Source organism: Herpailurus yagouaroundi, unplaced genomic scaffold (genome assembly GCF_014898765.1).
Source record: "Herpailurus yagouaroundi ecotype Mexico unplaced genomic scaffold, PumYag 180, whole genome shotgun sequence".
NCBI lineage: Eukaryota > Metazoa > Chordata > Mammalia > Carnivora > Felidae > Herpailurus > Herpailurus yagouaroundi.
In genome coordinates, this window is record NW_024412411.1 from 23,555,519 (window position 1) to 23,562,879 (window position 7,361).

Consider the following 7,361-nt stretch of genomic DNA (forward strand, 5'->3'; position numbering starts at 1 on the left):
GAATCACAAGGTGATGTAAAGAAAACATTCTATAAAATGCCTTTCATTCCTTGGAAATGATTTCTAAAAGATTCATCTGAATTCCTGCAGCCATTTTTAAGCTGTCAACTTGTATTAATAAAATTTATATTAGAAAAGACTGTAAGACAATTTGAAAATGATGGAAAGTGATAAGAATGCAGACTCTATTAGCAGTTTGGATGTCCCATAGGCAAGGGAGAAATGATTTTTCTAGCTGCATTGACAATTAAGAAGTAAAAAGAGGAGCTTCGAATAGAAGCTGAATGCCCCAGCCCATGTGAGTTCCTGATACCTGGCAGATCTGAGCCATTACTAATGAATTAGGGAGGTCTTAACCCTCTCAAAGAAAAATCCATGTCACATGAAATGTGCAAAAATTGAGCAAAATCTACGGGGAAATGATCATTTAGGAGCCATCCAACACATTCAATAGCTTGACTCAGAGCATACTATTCAGCCCAGTGGGCCCTCCAAATCCCAGGCCACCATCATTCACGGTGACACAGGCTGTGCATTATATAACCCCGGGACTCCACCGTGCTGTTGAAATAGACAATACGTCTCTGTTGTGTCCCTGTCAAATCTTTCTGAGAAACATTTCTTAGTCGGCCATGGTAGGCTTCTGACTTAGAACCGTTGATGCCTTGACCTATTATGTTGCCCTTGTACTGGGTGCAGGAACTCCCTCACAGGTAGAAGGAGGGAGGACCTAAAAAAGATTGCACTTAGTGCAAAAGTGGTACTGGCTTTAGGGAGAAAGAGAAATTCAAGACAGAAATTTTTAAAGCAACTCTTTTAAAAATAATACTTCTGAATTCAAAAGCAATCTGTTTGAAGACAAACTCTTTGTGAGCTAATCCGTTGACTGAATTGAAAAATTGTATGGTGGTAATGTGAAAAAAACAATTGCTTCTTACCGTATATAACAAAATCTGTTTTAAAAAGGAGCGTTATGGGAATGCTTGCTCTTATCCCAGAAATGCTGTGGCCTTTCCGCCAATGCAACTGGCAGTGGTATTATTTAGCAGTGAAGCGCTCCACCTAGTGGGCATAAGTAGGAATTTAGGCAAAAACAGTACAATCTTAAATACATTTCATGTCCTCTTTAATATTTAAATCATGGAATTAAGAAGAAGTAATAGCTGCTTCCCTGATGGGCCTTAAAAGCCTTGGTGTAGTAGAAGACTTGTGTTAAGTTGAAAGCTTTTTAGGCCATTGTAAGAGTTGAGATGTAAAAACCACTTTAGGGTTTTGAGTGGCACAAGGTTTCTCAAGCTCAGCACTATTGGCATTTGGGGCTGGATAATTCTTTGTTTGGGAGGCGGGTTGTTATGTGAATTGTATGATGTTTAGCAGTATCTCTGACCTATACTTAGTTGACGTCAGTAGCACCCCACCCCCACCAACCACCAGTCTTGACGGAGAAAAATGTCTGCAGACATTGCCAAATATCCCCAAGGAAGCAAAATAGCACACAGTTGAGAACCATTGGAACAGAGTTATGACATGATAAAACATCATTTAACAGGCTCACTCTCTGCTTCTCTGTTGAGAATGGCCTGCGGGCAAGAGAGATACCAGTTAGGAATGGAGATAGTGAAAAGCGGTCAAATTCTGGATATATTTCGAAGTGAAAAGCTGACCGAAAATTTGAAGGAACAAATACGGAGAGAGAGAAGAGTCAAGAATGACATCAGGGATGTTAACCTGAACAATTAGAATTGAGTTGCCATCAACTGAGGTAGGAAGACAGTAAGAGGAGCTGGCTAGGGATTTGTTTGGACTTGGGGGTATAGATCAGGAACACACAGTTGCAGGCATGTTACATTTGAGAGGCTTTTTAGACACCCAAATGGAGATGTCAAGCTACATTGGATATATAGTCTGGAAACTAGGAGAAAGGGTCAGGCTGTTGATATAAATTTGGGACTCATTATCTTATAGAGAATATTTAATGAGCTTATCTAGAAAGTGAAGAGTGGAAGCAGGAATCAAAATTATACTGTAATATGATCATAGCCATCATGGATAATTCCATACAAAATGTACAAAACAGATTTTGGTAGAATTAAAGATGGTCTTTTTTTCACCTTTATTTCTACTCAATTTTTTTTAATATGAAATTTATTGTCTAATTGGTTTCCATACAATACCCAGTGCTCATCCCAACAGGTGCCCTCCTCGGTGCCCATCACCCACCCTCCCCTCCCTCCCACCCCCCATCAACCCTCAGTTTATCCTCAATTTTTAAGAGTCTCTTATGGTTTGCCTCCTTCCCTCTCTGTACCTTTTTTTTCTCCTTCCCTTCCCCCATGGTCTTCTGCTAAGTTTCTTAGGATCCATATAAGAGTGAAAACATATGGTATCTGTCTTTCTCTGTGTGACTTATTTTACTTAGCATAACACTTTCCAGTTCCATCCACATTGCTACAAAAGGCCATATTTCATTCTTTCTCATTGCCAAGTAGTATTCCATTATATATATAAACCACAACTTCTTTATCCATTCATCAATTGATGGGCATTTAGGCTCTTTCCATAATTTGGCTATTGTTGAAAGTGCTGCTATAAACATTGGGGTACATGTACCCCTATGAATCTGTACTCCTGTATCCTTTGGATAGATTCTTAGTAGTGCTATTGCTAGGTCGTAGGGTAATTCTATTTTTAATTTTGTGAGGAACCTCCACACTGTTTTCCAGAGTGGCTGCACCAGTTTGCCTTCCCACCAGCAGTGCAAGAGGGTTTCCATGTCTCTACCTCCTCTCCAGCATCTATAGTCTTCTGATTTGTTCATTTTTAGCCACTCTGACTGGCGTGAGGTGATACTTCAGTGTGGTTTTGATTTGTATTTCCCTGTTGAGGAGTGAGGTTGAACATCTTTTCATGTGCCTGTTGGCCATCTGGATGTCTTCTTTAGAGAAGTGTCTATTCATGTCTTCTTCCCATTTCTTCACTGGATTATTTGTTTTTCGGGTGTGGACTTAGTTTGGTGAGTTCTTTATAGATTTTGGATACCAGCCCTTTGTCCGATATGTCATTTGCATATATCTTTTCCTATTCCTTCGGTTGCCTTTTAGTTTTGTTGATTGTTTCCTTTGCAGTGCAGACGATTTTTATCTTCACGAGGTCCCAATAGTTCATTTTTGCTTTTAATTCCCTTGCTTTTGGAGATGTGTTGCATAAGAAATTGCTGTGGCTGAGGTCAGAGAGGTTTCTTCCTGCTTTCTCCTCTCGCGTTTTAATGGTTTCCTGTCTCACATTCAGGTCCTTCATCCATTTTGAGTTTATTTTTGTGAATGGTGTAAGAAAGTGGTCTAGATTCATTATTCTGCATGTTGCTGTCCAGTTCTCCCAGCATTTGTTAAAGAGACTTTTTTCCATTGGATATTCTTTCCTGCTTTGTCAAAGATTAGTTGGCCATACTTTTGTGGGTCCAATTCTGGAGTCTATTCTATCCCATTGGTCTCTGCGTCTGTTTTTGTGCCAATACCATGCTGTCTTGATGATGACAGCTTTGTAGTAGAGGCTACAGCCTGGGATCGTGATGCCTCCTGCTTTGGTTTTCTTTTTCAAAATTACTTTGGCTATTCGGGGTCTTTTGGAGTTCCATACAAATTTTAGGATTGCTTGTTCTAGCTTCTCTACTCATTTTTTGTATTGTTATCCCCCCCCCTTTTTTTTTTCTGTGAGTATGCGTTTATAAAGTGAGCTATAATTTGGCAGGGGTGATGGTGGTGGTGATTGCGTTACTTTTTATTATGAAAAAAAAACTTAAACTTACATAAAGTGAATAGTTTAATGAATTGCCAGAACCCAATTACTCATTTCCCATAATTAACAACTCACAGACAATCCTGTTTCATTTATATTCCCATCCACCTCGCTCCCTGTATTATTTTTTTTTTTAATTTTTTTTTTCAACGTTTTTATTTATTTTTGGGATAGAGAGAGACAGAGCATGAACGGGGGAGGGGCAGAGAGAGAGGGAGACACAGAATCGGAAACAGGCTCCAGGCTCTGAGCCATCAGCCCAGAGCCCGACGTGGGGCTCGAACTCACGGACCGCGATATCGTGACCTGGCTGAAGTCGTACGCTTAACCGACTGTGCCACCCAGGTGCCCCTGTATTATTTTGAAGAGTACTAAACATCATGATATTTCACTGTAAGTAGTTTAGTAGGTGTCTCTAGAAAGACTATTTAAAAAATTATATGTATTTGGGGCACCTGGATGGTTCACTCAGTTAAGCGCCCAACTTCGGCTCAGGTCATGATCTCATAGTCCATGGGTTCAAGCCCCTCTTTGGGCTCTGTGCTGACAGCTTAGAGCCTGACGCCTGCTTCAGAGTCTGTGTCTCCCTCTCTTTCTGTCCCTCCCCCGCTTGCACTCTCTCTCTTTCAAAAATAAATAAACATTTACAAAACTTTAAAAAATTAAACATATTTGCAAATTATACAAATATCAAATTATTATGTTGTATGCCTGAAACTGTCACATGTTAATTATATCTCAATAAAAAATTAAACTAGCTACAAAAATACCATTATCTCACTTAAGGAGTTAATAAAGTTAATAATTCCTTAATGTCATTAAACATCATTTAAATTCCCAGTTGCATCATGAGTGATTAAATTTTTTTTTCAATTTTTAAGTTTTCTTTGATTCAAGGTCCACACATTGTGATTGGTTGGGATCACCTAAGTACCTCTCACTCTATAGGCTCCTCTCCATCACTTTCTTGAAACAATATCCCAACTGCATCCCTTTGCTGTCATTCACCACAATCTCTGCCCTATTTCCTGAAAATTGGCACATGTCTGATCATATGTACATTTGATTCTTTTCTGGAAAAAGTATGGGTAGAGTATGTTCCTCAATAAGAAAACACGTGATGCTAAAAATGGGTCTCTGTGTATTTCGAGCAGCGGACCTAAGTATAAACAATGTTTATTTTCTCCATCAATTCATTAGAAGTTGCAAAGTGTTAATATTGCGACTTTAACCATTCCTTTTTCACTTATTAACTGGAATGCCTCTTCAAAAGAGATTGTACCCCTCATTTATTACTTACCTACCCAGATGTACAGTTTGTATGAGAACTGTAGGAAATATTGTTTCTTTTCTATTTACCAATTTTTGAAATAATGAGTTAGCTCTCTAGCATCCCCTAGTGGTGAGCAATTAGTGCTTTGTTTTTTTGTATGGTGTATTTGTCTATCTAGCATCATTCTGAATCATCTATTTAAAACTTATGCAGTGTTTGGGGTACCTGGGTGGCTCAGTTGGTTAAGCGTCCGATTTCGGCTCAGGTCATGATCTTGCGGTCCGTGAGTTCAAGCCCCGTGTCGGGCTCTGTGCTGACAGCTCAGAGCCCGGAGCCTGTTTCAGGTTCTGTGTCTCCCTCTCTCTCTGACCCTCCCTCGTTCAAGCTGTCTCTCTTCGTGTCAAAAATAAGTAAACGTTAAAAAAAAATGTTTAAAAAAACCTTATTCAGTGTTTCAACGCATTGTGGCTATAATTTTCTATATTGATGTGCAAATTGTACAATCTTCCAATTGGCTTCTGAGTCTTTTTGAGAGCATACTAAATAGTCCTTGATAGTTTTTTGTCAATCTGGCATGACAAGATGATGCATACTTTTCCTACCAAATATCTGTTTTTTCTTAGATAAAATATCTTGAGTTTATACTGGTAATTCTAACTAAAAACATGACCACACAGATTTTGCTGAATTTGTATCTCTTACCTCTTTAGTCAAGAATACCAGTCCTGAGCCAACAAGTGGAATAATAGAATATCCCATAATTATTGCTTTATTCCACAAAATCTTATCCCACGCAATAATTTCAGAATAACAATACTGACACTGTCATCAACAATAGGATTTTGGTCAACAGTGTAAAATTATTTTTGCAGTTCGTCTTTTACCTTAGAACATATTCCCACTAAGAAGGCACGAGTTATTGCATTTTATAGCAATTAGAATAATCTTCTGTGTGGTTATGGTACCAACTGGCTATATATTTAGGTACAATTGTTTTGTTTTGTTTTGTTTTTTAAGATAGTTTTACTTTATGGGTGAAGGGGAGTCAGAGATACAGGCTTCCAGTTATGGAATGAATTAGTCATGGGAATAAAAGGTCCAGCACCAGGAGTGTAGTCAATGAGACTGTAATAGTGTTGTATCGTGACAGATGGAAGCTACACTTGTGAGCATAGATCCCGTAATGCATCAACTTGTCTAATCGCCAGGCTATATACCTGAAACTAATGTGTCCAATATACTCACATAAAAAAATTTAAAAACTTTAGATGGTTTTACTTTATAACCTTGCAAAAGTATTCAAGGGACTCCAAAGTCAAATCAACGAAACATGGTACGTTCAAAGAACTCCAGGCTCTAACCGTGTCTCCTTCAACATTTCTGCCCCATGCCTAATTGGTAACCATTTTAAGCAATTATGGTTAAGGTTTCAATTTCTGAAAAATATAAGCAGATACTTTTGTGTATGTGCGTACAGCCCTCCCCTTCGCAGCATGCTACAACACCCTTTCCTCTAGTTTGCCTTTCTCACTTAACCTACTGAGTAGTAGCTGAGTAAATTTTACAGTTACATAGATTCCGTTATATGGATACACAGTTTTTTTTCTTTTTAAGCAATCCCTTAATTTCAATTGTTTTCTGTTACTGCTACTGCAAATAACTGAGTTGCACATATGCCTCTTCACTTTTGTAAGACTGTGTTTGGGATAGATTCCTAGAAATTGGATTGCTAGGTCAAAGCATAACTATATATGTAATGCTGCCAGCTCTTAAAACTCCATAGGACTATATTGCAATGACCGTCAGGAATGTCGGAGAGTGTGTTTCCCTACAATTTTGTTAACAAAGTATGTTGTCAGGTTTGGAATATTGCAAACCTATAGGTGAGAAATGGTTAACTCCACAAACTTTTAATTTTATTTTTGATTTTTTTTTCTTATGAATAAGGTCATCTCTTCACATGGTTAAAAAGCATTTGCAGTTTCCCTTTGAATAGTCTACTCATTTCTCTGGCTCAGTTTCTATAGGGCTGTTGGTCTTTATTTTAGAAACAAGTCAATTATTATAGTCAAAATACAGTTCTCAACCCTCTAATCATGTAACTTCTCAGCTTGTATTTTTTTTTTTCTTGAAAAGTAGTGACTAGCACAAAAATTCCAACAGTTATACCAGAATCAAACAGGAGAGAAAAAAACACTGGGCTTGTCATCTACTATCCTCTTGTCAATTAAAAAACAAATTCTGCACCTTACATGCTGAGACATTGCTTAGAATTGAGACTTTTCTCTGCCCA